We start from the raw sequence: 17612 nt of genomic DNA on the forward strand, positions 1-17612 counted from the left end.
TCATACAATAATATTAATACTGTATGTGATGATAACGTAATCCCAATCTGCAATGTTGGCCTTCTCTTTAAACAAATCCCAGACTCGGCACTGTTCAAGTTGAAACCAATGATTAGATGCTGCCTCAAGATAATATATGTGAATCTAGTTACCGTAGCCAACAATCAATATTAAAGCAGGAAAAAAATCTGAAAATTATAACCTTTTTAAACAAAACACTGCATAGAACAATAAATCCAGCTGGAGTTAAATAGCTTTTTTGTATAAACAACTATGCTTTGCATTTACATTTATTTATTTAGCAGATGGATTTATCCAAAGCGCCTTACAAATTAAAGAGAGCATTTAACATTTTGTCAACGAGCTGACATAAAGCGCAGTTTACAAAGCCCTGTTTACAAGTAGGACTAAATGTTGAAGGGTGGACAACAGAGCGGGTTTTTATATAGACAGAGTTGGGTAAATGTTTTGTGAGTGATTTGGTGCCTCGTTTGTGAGGGAGTCACTTATTTCGCCAAGCATAAATTGCGCGATGACATGTATACCTGCAGGACTGAGTTGAGGTAAGGACAACATTTTCTGTTGTAGACTTTTGCCAAAAAGTTGTATATATTTGTGCCATTTTATTTTACTTAAGTATTCAAGTGTAAGCCAGAAGAAAAATAAATAAAGCTTTATAATATAACTCTGCATGTGCAATGGACATCAGTTATGCTTATCTTTGGTAGCTTCTTTCAATGCATCTTCAGTTAAACATCTTCATTTCATAAAGCACATGCAGAAGACCTGAACAAGAAGTGATGTGACCTGTTTTGCAGAATACTGAAGTTTGAAAAAAGAGATGTGAATCTCGCCTCTAAAAATAATAGGAAACTATTTAACAGTGTCATTGATTTGGGGATCCGAATGGTTGCATGGAATGAACAGGCTTATTCTGATGTCCAACACATTCAGCTGTGATCCAATCAGTGGCGGCTCGTGACTGCTCATCCGAGGGGCGCTAATTCAAAATAAGTGTTCAGAGTGTCATGTGTGTGGTTCCTTTTTTCAAAATAATATGTGTTCTGCGCCTCCAGAGCTCCTTCCTGTGTGCATTATGTGTTTTTTCAAAATAAGTGCCGTTTTCTCAAAACCGTTTATGATAAAAGAGACGCTCGCGCTGACAAAATAAATGCAAGACACTCCCTTAACAGTAAACTCTGATTACGCATGAGATTATGCGAGTATCTGGCAAACGCAAGCATCTCTTTTATTTACCCAGTCTCACAAGATGTCGTGATATAGTCACGTAATTTTTTTATTCTTTTTTGTGATATTATCACGAATTTCCGTGTTTTTTCCTGATCTAGTAACGAATTCTTGTTTTCGTGTGATTAGCACGTATTTGGTTACTCAACTGCTTTTTCCAATTTTTAAACCATTGTTGCTTTGGTTTAGGGTTAGATTTGGTGCTTGCATTACAATGTCACTTTATGTATTGGTTTATACTATTTTTTACCATTTATACTATTTTATATGTCGCCTGGCGTTAGAGTTAGAGTTGGGTTTGGGTAGGGATGTCATTTCATGTAAATCTAACCCTAAACCGAAGCGACAATGGTAAGAAAATAGGACATAACAGTTCGTGATAATCACACGGATACAGGAATTCGTTATACGATCACGAAAAAATTCGGAAATTCGTGATAATATCACGAAAAAAGAATCAAAAAGTTACATGACTTTACAACAAAATTTTGTGAGACTGGGCTGCTTTTATTATAAACCCTTTAGACACGTCTGCAGCAGGCACTTATTTTGCATGAGACGTGATGCACACAGGATCTCTCGACACGCAGAACACATCTTTTGAAATTACGAACGACACACATGAGGGGCTACATACATGTTGTGACAAACTTCGCATCGAGCGCCCTTTAAAAAAGAAGTCTCCGGCCGCCACTGCATCCAATTATGCTATTTTTGTTAACAAGCCACATAAATACGTTCTTGTATATAAACAAACACACAAAAAAAATAGGGATACTATTCGATCGGCCGATAGGGCTTGCTATGTTTCTCAATGAATTACGTGAAATGCGGCTACATCCAAAAGCCCGAGGGCGCTATTGTGCAGAGACTCAATATGTGCTGTAGACCAAGAACAATACACACGCAGCTATGACACACAGCTCCAAGAAATGGCTTAAGGATATATTTATATTGCTGTTCTTCAAACTTTTTCATGTATTTTCATGATAATAAAGAATATGTATAATAATTATGTTTGACAAATGTTGGTTTTTCAAATGCATATTATAAACAACTCAGACTAACAGTGATTTCAGATCGACAAGGACTTACTGATCAAAAACCGTAGTACATGAAATAGCTGTGAATAACATTGTCTGTCCGATTCAGAATAGTGATCGGCCACGTATTATTAGTGTATATCGGCATTGATCAGAGCACCACTAAAATAAAATGAATTTAAAAGAATGACAGGATACATTTAAAGTGGCCTACAAACCGCATACACTAATAAAAACATACTGAACTGGGTATACAGGAAAGTCTCTCGTGGCTTGTACAGCTACTCAGTCACAGTCTTGTTTTGCTCCAGAAAGACTTGACAGCTGTAGACTTCACACAGTATCAGAAATACCATTCAAAGCCAAACAAAGACATATGGTCACTGACCCACGCAATAAATAAAACAGTCATTGATGCTATAAGCCCACGCTGGTAAAAATCAACTGCTATGAAGACCACAGCTGGATACATAATGGCCCTATTATCATACCGACACTTAATAATAACCAGGATGAAAATAATAATCACGTTGACATTAAAGAAATAAATATTATTTTGACATGTACTATTATTACTATAATAAGACATTATTAAAAACCTGCTTCACTTGATAAAAAAAACATTTCAAGAGAACATGAAACTCTCTCATTCACATGACAATACCAGAATACAGCAGTGAAATCCATTACCGTTAACGTTTTTCAATGAACATAAAGACCTCTCAGGAATAAAGGGAGCTGGTTTGTGTACTTCATTTCATTCACTGCCACTCGCAGTCATTAGCACGGCTTATCAACTCTTAGCGAGTGTAATTAATGAGGCCGAAGCCGGCATGTGAACGGCGACACTCACAGCTTGACGCGAGAGCCTTCTCGTACAGCAGCAGAGGTGTCATGTCTGTCTCTATTTACACGGCCAAAATGCTAATTCTAATTAGCTGACAGAAATAATTAGCATATTAAATTATAGCGCTTTTTCCGCTCTCTGACTCTTGACCGCGAAGTGCGTTTGCGGTAAACACATATGTCTTTTAATCATGACAGACGTGGGTGCCAAAAATAAATTAATGTATCAACCTCTATTGACTTTTAAAGCTTTGAAAGTCAGCGTGATGATCGCTCATTTTACTCTTCAAACAGCTGGAAAGCCGATGTCAGTGTACTGCGAACCAGAGGGGGATAAAACAAAACACCTGTATTTTGAATATGCATTTCATTCTTTATTTATTTGCTGAAAATGCAGCGTTAGTGTGTTAGTGTGTTTGTAAATATGCCTGATTATTTTTCTGGCACAGTGGGACCCAGACCAATTCCATAATCTGTGGACAGTGATGCCGGTAACGCGTTACTTAGTAACGCGTTACTCTAATTTTACCACTTTTTTTAGTAACGAGTAATCTAACGCGTTAATATTTCCAAACCAGTAATCAGATTTAAGTTACTTATCCAAGTCACTGTGCGTTACTATTTTTGAAATTTTCCTTAGTAAAATATATATTTTCTTGTATATTTCTTCTTGCGTCTCGGGAAGTGAAGTCAGGTGTGCGACAAGTCACGTTTTCAGCACGAGGACAATTCAGGTCACGTGTAAGCGACACAAACGTAAACAACGTACAATGGAGAGAGAAGAGAGATGCAGCTACAAAAACACTACGTCAATTTAAAAAAAAAACAAACATTTGGAGTCGCGGCACGGTGCAGCAGACAGTCCAGCCTGGTCTCACAAACAAAACGTACATATTTACACGTAAATTAAAACAGTCCAATACGTATGTGCTTTTACGTATTTATAGTGCCTTTACGTATTATCTGGACGTAATTGCAGGATCGATACGTATCTAAATGTACGTAAAATGTCCTAAAATACGTACAGATTAAAACGTGTTCTGACCAGTAGTTATCCAGTAACATTTATGAAGCCGCTTTTTTATGAAGCGCTTTTAATGCGCATTTAGGGTTGCCACCTTTGATTTGTGAAAAACCGGGACACTTATTTTTGTTTTGTTTTTTGGAGGGGGGATCAACTAATATTTGCAAATATACTATGTAAACAGTTGTAGGACTCTATTCCCTCTCTAACCTATATTTGTCCTGACGTAGATGCTTTCCCTGAAGTAGATGCACTCCCTGATGTAGATGCACTCACTCTGGACTCCTTTCTACATTAAATACATACATTAAATACATTTTTGTATAAACATTGTGTAAACATATACTGCATAATTATATTCTATTATGAAATATAATCATTTGTACAAATATAGGGATATATTCTTTAGCAATTAAAACATGATTACATGTATTATAATAGATTATAAACAACTTTTTGTTTTTGTTAACTTAGTAAATTTGGGCAACCTAAAACTGACATTTCTCACCTCTTTTTCCATGTGTATTTCTCATTCCTTTTTGCTGCCTGCAGAAGTCTCGGCTATCCCTCAATGAATGCTTTAAACGACAAGCATGATCATTTAAAGTTTAATCTAACTTGAAGTTCAGCTTTGACCAACCCCATTGATCGTTTTAAAAGCTGACTAGCAAACTATCTCATCCAGGATGTGTGTGTGGAATCTGTGGATGCGACGAGCGCGACCAACCGACAGCATAGGTAGTTGCTAGGCGATAAGTTGAGCTTCCAATCAAATAAAAGTAAACGCCTGGCCAATCCACTGTGTTACCTGTTCAATTTTACCCGGTTACAGACACAGGATTGGATGAACACAGAAACAGTGGAAGGAAACGCTTTAATTTGAAACCAGGACATTCTGCTTTAAAAGTTCATTTTCACAAAAAACCGGGACAATTCGTGTCCCGGGAAAGAATATACATTTTCCGGGACTGTGACTCGAAAAAGAGAACAATCCCGGGAAAACCAGGACGGGTGGCAACGCTATGCGCATTAGATTTAATTCTCCGTTTAAAACACTTTGGCACTTTAATACTTACTTGCTACAGAGCATTATACACTTTACGATGTAATACATTTTTATTTAAAATAATGATCGGACAAAACCAGAACAGATCGCGTTCCCGACCGGACTCATTTCAGCGTTACAACAGATTTACAATGTCTGCGACGGTGTTGACATCTCTTCTCCAGGTGAGGAAATTTATTTACATTTTTAATTTATATGTCTGCTCTATTTTATTAAATATATTCTTAGTCAGTTGTTGGTTTTTGTTAGAAAATAACTTGAGTGAAGTTAATCGAAAAAGTGCATCGACTGAATTGATACTAGGTTTTAACAGGTGATAGTCATTAAATGATTAGTGTTTAATATGATCAATCTAATATAAATTCATAATTATTTGACTTATTTGTTTTGTCTCTGTATTCTCAGATCAAACTAACATAATATGCTGCATACCGATTCATATTATTCATCTGAACCGTTCTCTAACTGAATCCATAGAGCTGTTTGGACGGCCAGACCAACATCCAAAGGTCAGTATTTTTCTTGAACATCCAAACTTTTAAGCAGTTACGGTATTATTTTACTGAAACATTTAAGAAAAATATGTGAGATTGGTGGAACAAATATAATTTATTTATACATTTTCTATTTTATTATTTTTAAGATTACGACAGTTGTAATGATATTAATTCTGATGTGCAAAACAAAGTGTCACGTTTTTGCAACAGAATGTTGAGTTTTAATGATAAAAGCATATAGTATATAAGCATATATACAGTTTCACCAGCAACAATATGAACAAATGGCTTTTTGGACTGAACGGTAAACTCCCACATAGAAGCAATAACAAAAGTCCATGGTTTTATTGTGGTAAAAGTGTAGTAACCATGTTTTTTTGGTGTATTGATTACTATCAGCAAAACCATGGTTTTACTACACTAACCATGGTTTAACTATGGTTTTTGAAAACCATGGTTGTCATAAGCATGGTTATTTTGTGGTTACCATGGTTTTACTACAGTAACCATGGTTTTTTGTTTTAACTGTAAAACCATGGTTAATTATCGTAAGGGATTGTTACTGTGTAAAATGAATGTATACAATGTTAGCTACAGGTCCTTGAATTCTTGCCTGGCTGCCAAACCTCTTGGCACACCTGCGATCCATGCTCACCAATTAATTGTTTTACTTTTTTAAGCTTCTCCACGTGTACAACGGTAGCCATTTTGTCTATTTGTGTTGTCCAACATTTTATTTCCTTCACAAGCACATTTTTGAGGCTATAGTATCTATAATATCGGCACTTGTATTGTTTAGAATATCTTTGTCTATAGAAGGCAAAACAGGATATGTTGTTGGCAAAATGAGAGTATGTGCTTTACATATGTCTTTATGTATTTATGTATTTAAATGTGTCTGTAAACTCTCTGGTTTAAATTCTGTGTAAAGTTCCAATGCTGCAAGCTGCATATAAAAAACTAGCCCCTGCCTGTTTAACCTTGCTCATTGTGATTACTCTGGACAAGTTATAATAATATGGCACAAACACATCTGCATTCTGCACAGGACAGTTGAAGGTTTGACTGTTGTGTAGTTAATGTCCTCCTTTTAAAAGTGTGTGTACATTTTGGGAAATTATTTGTAGTCTGTCATTATACATTGGTATTGCATTTCATTTACTAACAATTATTTTGTAGGTCGCTACGAACTACCATTGCCCCATCTTCACTCTGAGCAATGCAGAGAAACATGGATACCAGGTGTGCTAGAAATGCAGAAGAGTGGCTACTGGCCTGCAACTGTAAACTTCTGTACCATTTATGATGAGGAAGTCTTTGTGTCCTTCGAAGATTTGAAAATGGCTGCTCCAGGATTGTCCCGTTTAGCATTCATAAGAATGCTTGACATGAAGACAGTGCACTATGGCAGAGTGAGTACTTTTCTCTCATACAGGTCAGCCATATAAAAGAACCTGCCTATTATTTTGTATCTCAAGCTCACACTAATGTTTTTTTTCTGTTGTTGGGTATGTTTGTAAAAAGTCTAAATCTCCCAATATAACTTAAGGCCTAGTTATGTCTTCATCTAAACCCTGTCTGGGAAACTGCCCCTATATCAATGAGTACGTTTACATGCACAAAATAAACGGATAACTATCAAAAATCTGCTTATTATAAAAAACTGTTTTTTATGCGTTTACATGTAAATCAATAAACCGGCTATGCAGACAACTGTGTTTACATGGGACTTGGAGATTTGTCAGGTTTCTCGCAGGTATTGACATCATCGCCTATAGCACATAATATTCGATCAAAAAGTTGACGGCATATCGCTCGCCCGCACAAACTCACTCACTCGCTCGCACAAACTCACTCACTCGCTCGCACAAACTCACTCACTCGCTCGCTCGCACAAACTCACTCACTCACTCGCTCGCACAAACTCACTCACTCACTCGCTCGCACAAACTCACTCACTCACTCGCTCGCACAAACTCACTCACTCACTCGCTCGCACAAACTCACTCACTCACTCGCTCGCACAAACTCACTCACTCACTCGCTCGCACAAACTCACTCACTCACTCGCTCGCACAAACTCACTCACTCACTCGCTCGCACAAACTCACTCACTCACTCGCTCGCACAAACTCACTCACTCACTCGCTCGCACAAACTCACTCACTCACTCGCTCGCACAAACTCACTCACTCACTCGCTCGCACAAACTCACTCGCTCGCTCGCACAAACTCACTCGCTCGCTCGCACAAACTCACTCGCTCGCTCGCACAAACTCACTCGCTCGCTCGCACAAACTCGCTCGCTCGCACAAACTCACTCGCTCGCACATACTCGCTCGCACATACTCACTCGCTCGCACATACTCGCTCGCACAAACTCGCTCGCACAAACTCCCTCGCTCGCTCGCACAAACTCCCTCGCTCGCTCGCACAAACTCCCTCGCTCGCTCGCACAAACTCACTCGCTCGCTCGCACAAACTCACTCGCTCGCTCGCACAAACTCACTCACTCACTCGCTCGCACAACCTCACTCACTCACTCGCTCGCACAACCTCACTCACTCACTCGCTCGCACAACCTCACTCACTCACTCGCTCGCACAACCTCACTCACTCACTCGCTCGCACAACCTCACTCACTCACTCGCTCGCACAACCTCACACACTCACTCGCTCGCACAAACTCACTCGCTCGCACAAACTCGCTCGCTCGCACAAACTCGCTCGCTCGCTCGCACAAACTCGCTCGCTCGCTCGCACAAACTCGCTCGCTCGCTCGCACAAACTCGCTCACTCGCTCGCACAAACTCGCTCGCTCGCTCGCACAAACTCGCTCGCACAAACTCGCTCGCACAAACTCGCTCGCACAAACTCGCTCGCACAAACTCGCTCGCACAAACTCGCTCGCACAAACTCACTCGCACAAACTCGCTCGCTCGCTCACTCGCTCTCACAAACTCGCTCGCTCGCTCGCACAAACTCACTCACTCGCTTGCACTCACTCGCTCGCTCACTCGCTCGCTCACTCGCTCGCACAAACTCACTCGCTCGCACAAACTCGCTCGCACAAACTCACTCGCTCGCTCGCACAAACTCACTCGCTCGCACATACTCACTCGCTCGCACATACTCACTCGCTCGCACATACTCACTCGCTCGCACATACTCGCTCGCACAAACTCACTCGCTCGCACATACTTTTGCCATTGTAACTAACCATATCACTGGTTTATTGGTTTGTATGTTTTAGACTCGGCTGAATCTAAAGAAAGAGACCGAAAGCCTACAAGAACCTACAATGAAAATGAACTGGTTGTAGATGATGGTCACAGATGTTCAGGAGTGGGCTCGCACTGGTATGTAAAAGCTATAACATGTCTTTTCATATACATTTGCAAAAACAAGTGTGCTACAACTTGAAAATGCAATTTTTTTAATGATTGCAATTTTTGACACTTTTTACAGCAACTGTAGGAAGACAGTGATGTTGCAATTCAGACAACAAGGAACACAATAGAAGAATTATCTTTGTGCATTAAACAACGGCAGCATCGACTTTATAGACACACTGGTATGTTAAATATCTAGTAAAGAACTACTTGTTTGTTGTCTTCTGCATTATTACTCCTGCTGCTGTTACTGCAAAAAATTCCCAAATTTAATTCATTATGTTTCAGCCACAATCAAAGGACGGAATAAAATAAGAAGAAAAATCAATGAGGAGAAAAAGAAGCTTGCTTTTGCCATTGAACACCACAATGCCCTTGTTGACCCCACCCAGAAAAAGTATGTGAACCCTTTGGGCTTGCTTGGATTTCCTTAGAATTTGGTCATGGGATGTGTTCTGGTCTTCATCTAGGTCACAACAGTGGAGAAACACAGTCTGCTTGGACTAATACCGCACGGGCGTTGTACGTTTTCATGTTTTTATTGAACACAAAATGTAAACATTCATGGTGCAGGGTGGAAAAAGTATGTGAACCTTTGGGTTTAATAACTGGTTGACCCTCCTTTGGCAGCAATAACCTCAACTAAACGTTTCCTATAGTTGCAGATCAGACCTGCACACCGGTCAGGAGAAATTTTGAACCATTCCTCTTTACAAAAGTGTTTCAGTTCAGCAATATTCTTGGGATGTCTGGTGTGAATCGCTCTCTTGAGGTCATGCCACAGCATCTCAATCGGGTTGAGGTCAGGACTCTGACTGGGCCACTCCAGAAGGTGTATTTTCTTCTGTTGAAGCCATTCTGTTGTTGATTTACTTCTATGCTTCGGGTCGTTATCCTGTCCCATCGTACATCCTCTGTTGGAGGACAGGTTCGGTGTTTTGCACTTGGAGCCCTGTTTTCAGTTTGTTTGTGGTGAAGTGGAGCGGTTTTGACTGACATTTCGACGTGTGCGGCTGCCCAGAGAATTTTTGGGTGTTTGTTTTTCAGCTCCTACCTTTACAATGGGTTCAATGGTGCACTGGAACAATCCTTCCTAAAATGCATTAAACTTACGTTTACAAAGACGTGAAACTCACCGAGTGGTCAGGGGTGTTTTGTGTGTTTTGTGTGAGCATATCATTGAGCGCCCCTGACCACTCGATAAGTTTCACGTCTTTGTAAACGAAAGTTTAATGCATTTTAGAAAGGATTGTTCCAGTGCACCATTAAATCCATTGTAAAGGTAGGAGCTGAAACACAAACACCCAAAAATTCTCGGGGCAGCCGCAAATGTCAAAATTTCAGTCAAAACCGTTCTATTTCATCATAAACAATCTGAAAACAGAGCTTTAAGTGTAAAATACCGAACTTGTCCTTTAAGCTTCATTTGGCGGACAGATGGTCTTAAGTTTTCCTGCAAAATGTCTTGATAAACTTTGGAATAAATTTTTCCATCAATGACAGTAATCCGTCCAGGGCCTGAGGCAGCAAAGCAGCCCCAAACCATGATGCCCCCTCCACCATATTTCACAGTTGGGATGAGGTTTTGATGTTGGTGTGCTGTGCCTTCTGTTCTCCACACATAGCGTTGTGTGTTCTATTCAATCAACTCAATTTTGGTTTCATCTGTCCAATGATTAAAGCTGCCCTGTCCAATAAAAAACACAAACCAGTTTTGAGTTGGCTTTTCTGAAGAAGCATTGTCTGATGTTAACCATGCCTCGCACAAGAGAGCTCTCAGAAGACCTACGATCAAGAATTGTTGACTTACATAAAGCTGGAAAGGGCTCAAAGGATATCTAAAAGCCTTGATGTCCATGTGTCCACGGTAAGACAGATTGTCTACAAATGGAGAAAGTTCAGCACTGTTGCTACACTCCCTAGACATGGTCGTCCTGTAAAGATGATTGCAAGAGCAGGTTGGCTGACTCCTGGCTCCAATTTGCTCTTGGAGAAGTCATTGGCCTAGGGTTTCACGTGCTTTTTCCACCCTGCACTGTGGATGTTTGCATGTTGTGTTCAGTGGAAACATGAAAGCGTGTAGTGTTTGTGTGGTGTTGGTTTGGGCGGACTGTGTTTCTCTGTTGTTGTGGCTTGGATGGGGATCGGGGCACATTTTGTGACCGGTTTGTGAAGAGATCCAGGTGGGCCCAAAGGATTCACATACTTTTTCTTTCAACTGTATATGTAATCATGTATTCATATTCGCCAGATGCCACATGAAATTAACCCTTATTTTGATTTGTGTTTGTTTTACAGTTAACCCCTGGAATCTTCCAGATGATGGGATTCAAGGACTTCAATGTGTGTTGAAGAGAAAATTACATCAGTTAAGAGCTCACCAGGGCACTGTAAAAACAAGTTATCAGACAATAGACATCATAAACGAACATATTACTGTTGAAGAATGTAAATATCCCAGCTGGCCATAAGACTCAGAAGCCCTTTATTCAAGCAGTGCTGATCTGAGCTCTGATGAAGATGATACATGTCTGCTGTAGTTATTTACTAAATACGTTGCAGTTTTTTTTCTTTTACTTTATCTATTACTCTTCTTTCTCCACCAGTCTTCTCTTTTTTTAGTTTTTCCCTCTGATTGCATGTGTGCTTGCCTTATACCATGGGAGATGAAATATTAACTTTTTAATAAAGGATGGATTAAAATGTTAATTTGGGTTTTTCTGATGGGATTTACAGACATATATCCTGTGCATTTTTACAGACATGTCCTACAGTGGATTGCTGGGATTGGGGGCTGTAAGAGTAGTTTTGAGAAATGTTTCTATTTTGTGTGCAACAGAAGATTATTTACAAATCTGAACAATGATAAATAAAAAGTAATTATATTTACTCGTTGTTACTTGCTGTATTCTTTAAGAAAATTGCTTTAAATTGTAAATTCATATAAATAATGTACATGCATGCGTGAACACTATTACTAAAGTGTAAATTGGGAGACAAACATTACAATGTTCAATTCTTTGTGACATTAATAAATAAATTACAAACAAGGATTTAATTTTTGATGGGCAAATACTTGAATAGGTCACCATTACAGTTCTTATAGTTTTAATAACAAAGTTTGGGATGAACACGTTTAAATAAATCTAAATCATAATGTATTGCGTGTTTCCAGTGACCAGCATGGATACGAAGCCTCCGGAGTTCGCATATGCAGGCTGCATACGTCATCAAGGCTGGTTTAAGTTAACTATTACATTCGCAATGTATTTATTTTTTTAAGAAATACGATGAGACATTTCATGTAGGCTACCGTTTTGATTTTTGCCTACTTGTTTTGTTTTTTTTCCTTCTTTTTTCTCTTCCATCTGTTCAGATGACTAGATGTAACGTTATTGTTAATACACGTTGTGTTATTTCATATATGACATTTCTGAATAAAAGCATATTACAACATTTTACGACGTATGCGACCTCCGGAGGGTTCAGCCTTCGAATTAGGAAACGGCCGCCGTCGACCCTTACGTGCCTTGATAGTTTTCAGCATCCCTCCACAACTGTTACACTCGTCACTTGCCTAACCAGAATATGAGGGGAGTGCTTTGGTTTCGGGCCGAATACCGAGCTCGATGCTCTCATCGGGGCTTGAGTGCTCAGGGTTTGGGCGAAATACCGAGCTCGGAGCCCTTTCCTTTGGGCGTGTGTGCTCCGGGTTCGGGTCAAATATCAAGCTCAGAGCCCTCTCTTCGGATAGCAAGCCGAAAACGCATACCATGTATCCTATGGTGTGTGTATAACTTAAACAAGCATGCTTAGGGAGAATCATTTTCACACCCCTGCTGAAAAAACCAGCATCAAACCAGCATGGACCAGCATGGGAATTATGCTGGTCTATGCTGGTTTAGCTGGTGGTCACCAGCATACCAGCACCAAAACACAACATATGCTGGTCTTGCTGGTATGCTGGTTTTTTCACCAGGGACATGAAATAATACAGCTGATTTCTGACCCAGCCACTGTCTTTGTAAAGCATCTCCATTAAACATTACAGTGCACCTCTTGCAATGTCTAAAATCTTTGTCAAAAATTGACATGAAGGTGACATGTTAAGGACAAGTATGGTAATACTTGTGTCATCTGTGTACAGCAACTGGATGGATTAAATGCAAAGTAGTTAACCTTGCTGAAAAAAAAGGTTACCAGCACCAAAACACAACATATGCTGGCCTTGCTGGTATGCTGGGGACCACCAGCTAAACCAGCATAGACCAGCATAATATCCATGCTGGTCCATGCTGATTTGTTGCTGTTTTTTTCAGCAGGGAACACACACGCTTGCACATTTTGGTTTCCATGTTTTGTGGGGAAATTCCATAGACGTAGCCTAATGGTTTTTATACTGTACAAACTGTATATTCTACTCCCAAACAATAACCCCAACCATCACAGAAAACTTTCTGCTACCTTAGATTTTCAAGAAACATGACTCTTTTTGATTGATATGCTTGTTTCCTTATTGGGACCTCAAAATGTCCCCACAAGGTCAAAAAAATACTGCCATTCCTATCTTTGTACGGACAATTGGTCCCCACAACGTGATAAATACCAGGTACACACACACTTCAAGCCACCCCTGCTGTGGCCAGCCATAAAGGTTATATGTTTCTCCATAGAAGTGCATGTATGGACCCAGAGACTATAAGTAACACTGACTAGTTTACCACATCTTTGTGCACTGTACAGGCTTTTTAAAAGACATTTGGAGACATGTGTGTAATTGATATGTGTGTACGTGCAGTCATAGCCTAGTGATTAGAGAGTTGGGCTTGTAACCCCCATGAGAGTTGCTGGTTTGAATCTCAGGTCTGGGAGGTTGCGACTGTGGTGCCCTTGAGCAAGACACTTGTGATTGCTCCTGGTGTGCCCACTGCTCCGGGTGTGTGTGTTCAGTACTTGCAGTGCATCTGTTCACTACTCACTGTGATGGGTTAAATGCAGGGGTCACATTTCAGGTTTGTGTTGCATAACTGACAAGCATGTCACACATTCCTTCACTTTATGTAGGTATCAATGTTTATCCAGATTTAAGGACCAAATTTACTGTTGGAACAGTGTTACTTTCTGTTTCTGTAAGAACAGAGATGTTTCTTGACATAAATACTTGGACTAAGGATTAAGAATAGTTACAGACTTTTACAGGTAAACCATTGCATGCTGTTATTTGTATTGTATTTGAAATGTACCATCTTGAATGCCCTTATGGTCTATATGATACACATCCTCTGTTGTGGACCTTCCAGTGGTAAAATTGTGCATATACTAAAATGCTCATGTAAGAACTGACATTAAATTACAATTAAATTCAATTTCATTACGATTTGAATTCTGACGATGACACAGAAATACAGAAGGTAAATGTTATAGAATGTCTGCAAAAGACAGTTTTTGTCTTAATTACCACAAAAAAAAAAAATTCTTAACTATGTACAAAAGTTACTGATAGTAGCACTACAAAATGGTCATGCTGTTAATGTTATTCACAATTTATGAGATACCTTTATAAAAACAATAGTAAAGTAGTATATTTAATAATAACTATTGAATGCAATATTGTAAATATAAAAATAATATGTAAAAGGAAACAAATAATAATCAATTTTATATAAATTTTTCTATAGTTATAATCACAATATACAATATGTTCTATATACCCCGTCTGTGTATAACATATATAAACTGCTATACTTCTTTTAAACTAGCACAGTTCTTTGATAAATATGCATTAGAGTTTGGTACATATGAGGCAAGGACTCATGCAGTGTGCAGATTAATGTTTATTGAACAACAAAAGATCATCAAAACTCTCCACAATTTCAATTTCTTCGTCAGTGTTTGAGAGGACTCAGGCAATACAGGGCTGGCAAAACGTCAAGGGTCAGGATTCCTGCAGGGAACCACAGAGGATGAAAACAGACAGAGGACAAAACATAGGAAAACAAAAGGGTAACAGAGAACAGAGCGGGGGGACAAATTAACAAATACTATAAGAGGGACCAGTCAAGATAAACATAACTGTACATGGCCAATAGATACACAGATCAATCAACATAGTTAAATGTTTTCAAATGTCTGTATAGAAAAACATAAAACAATATAAAATATTAATGGTTAACATACATTTAAGGGTTTAGTGCAGTAAGCTTTTGAAAAAAAAACATTACTTTATTCATCCGAATGAAGCTCCCATGTGTCCTTCCACTTCACTCCACTGAAAAACAATATAAGTTTAAAATATAAATATAAAAAAGTACATTGTTTTTTCACCCTAACTGACATTTATTAAAAAAAGATGCAAGTAACACTGTAGAATTTAAGTAGCAAAATATTAGAAGACAGAGAGAATAAAAATTAAACAAACTTATGTAAAACTGTGACAATGTATATGTTTATTATTTATATTTATAATAATATTTTATATTTACAAACTAATATAAAAAATACATACCAGCCAGAGCAAGGCTGCCAGCGAAACCTTTGTTTGTTTATTCCCTTGAAAATAAGCAAATAATACGTTTTATTTTCGACATTTTAACCATTTCTTTTAACAAAGAAATTTATCACAAAGCTCTCTGATCCTGCACAGAAATTTAAATTCAAGCCAAATAAAAACTCAATGTTACTTACATTTTTTGCTTTTCTCGTTCCCATGGTTTTTTACATATGGAAAGTGTTCTTTGAGTAAATGCACAGGACAGTCTAATAGGAAGAGAGCATAAACAATCATATTACTATTTGAGAAGGACTGAGGCTTTAAACAACACAATGCCGGATGTAGGATAGAAAATAAAAGGCATAAACAGTGTAGATGCAGAAAGATGACAATGGATCTCTTTTCCTACTAAAAAAATGTAACACTCCTGTTCAGCAGCATAAGGCCTGATGTGCATGTTGGTACTAACATAGGATGATAGTTACTAAAACTAGTATGTGTTAGCTTTTGAATACTGTAATAATGCCAGCATGTCGAAAATAAAATTCACATGTCACATCTCTTATTTTTTTAAATAGTTGAAAAGACCAAAACAATCTTATAACAGTTCAGTGTACATATGGCCAAACTACTTTAATTGGTTACCACTAAATGTTTTTCATTTTGCAAACCACATTCTTTTTGCCCGATGTGTTCATAGATTTTTTGATGTGTCTATAAGATTCAGTAAACATGAATGTGTTAAATATTGTAATAAGCAAGCAAAAATTCATTCAGGGAATTACCTTTAATCTTGTACCGAAATATGTTTGTTTGTGAGACAGACAGATGAGGGACATTGGCTGCAGCAGAAGAGGTTTGTACAGCAGCACTGGAGTCTTTTGGACCTAAAGAAAGTGTAAAGTGATTAGATAGACAGAATATGCTGACTGAATGATGAATGGACAGACAGACAGACAGACGGACAGGTCTAGGTAGGACGTATGGATGGATGGTAGGGAGGGAGGATGTATGGATAGAAGAATGGACAGATAGAGAGTGTGTAGTATAAGTGTTACCTTTAAGTGATTGTGAGACAGACAGATGAGGGTCATTGGCTGCTGCAGAAGAGGTTTGTACAGCAGCACTGGAGTCTTTTGGACCTAGAGAAAGTGTAAAATGACAGATTAGATGGACAGAAACTTGCAAACTGAATGATGAATGGACAGACAGACGGACAGGTCTAGGTAGGACGTATGGATGTATGGTAGGGAGGATGTATGGATAAAAGAATGGACAGATAAAGAGTTAGTAGTATAAGTGTTACCTTTAAGTGATTGTGAGACAGACAGATGAGGGTCATTGGCTGCTGCAGAAGAGGTTTGTACAGCAGCACTGCAGTCTTTTGGACCTAGAGAAAGTGTAAAATGACAGATTAGATAGACAGAAACTTGCAAACTGAATGATGAATGGACAGACAGATGGACAGGTCTAGGTAGGATGTATGGATGTATGGTAGGGAGGATGTATGGATAAAAGAATGGACAGATAAAGAGTTAGTAGTATAAGTGTTACCTTTAAGTGATTGTGAGACAGACAGATGAGGGACATTGGCTGCAGCAGAAGAGGTTGTACAGCAGCACTGCAGTCTTTTGGACCTAGAGAAAGTGTAAAATGACACATTAGATAGACAGAAACTTGCAAACTGAATGATGAATGGACAGACAGATGGACAGGTCTAGGTAGGACGTATGGATGTATGGTAGGTAGGACGTATGGATAGAAGAATGGACAGATAGAGAGTTAGTAGTATAAGTGTTACCTTTAAGTGATTGTGAGACAGACAGATGAGGGTCATTGGCTGCTGCAGAAGAGGTTTGTACAGCAGCACTGGAGTCTTTTGGACCTAGAGAAAGTGTAAAATGACAGATTAGATAGACAGAAACTTGCAAACTGAATGATGAATGGACAGACAGATGGACAGGTCTAGGTAGGACGTATGGATGTATGGTAGGGAGGATGTATGG

The 17612-nt window shown here is 38.8% G+C and overlaps 2 long non-coding RNA genes across 2 annotated transcripts; one reads left to right on the forward strand and one right to left on the reverse strand.

Annotated features, from left to right (window-relative positions):
- Window positions 1-5231: 5231 nt before the first annotated feature.
- LOC129455888 (uncharacterized) lies at window positions 5232-12096 on the forward strand. Its single transcript, XR_012359736.1, has 7 exons — window positions 5232-5391; window positions 5633-5736; window positions 6904-7136; window positions 8978-9083; window positions 9193-9298; window positions 9405-9513; window positions 11415-12096. It is a non-coding gene; the product is annotated as an uncharacterized lncRNA (long non-coding RNA).
- Window positions 12097-14931: 2835 nt separating this feature from the next.
- LOC129455889 (uncharacterized) lies at window positions 14932-17517 on the reverse strand. The gene is made up of 8 exons (XR_012359555.1): window positions 17408-17517; window positions 17161-17243; window positions 16665-16996; window positions 16392-16493; window positions 15801-15872; window positions 15622-15665; window positions 15338-15384; window positions 14932-15060 (listed from the first exon to the last, which is right to left on the reverse strand). It is a non-coding gene; the product is annotated as an uncharacterized lncRNA (long non-coding RNA).
- Window positions 17518-17612: the final 95 nt, after the last annotated feature.

The sequence above is a fragment of the Misgurnus anguillicaudatus genome, chromosome 20 (genome assembly GCF_027580225.2).
Source record: "Misgurnus anguillicaudatus chromosome 20, ASM2758022v2, whole genome shotgun sequence".
Lineage (NCBI taxonomy): Eukaryota > Metazoa > Chordata > Actinopteri > Cypriniformes > Cobitidae > Misgurnus > Misgurnus anguillicaudatus.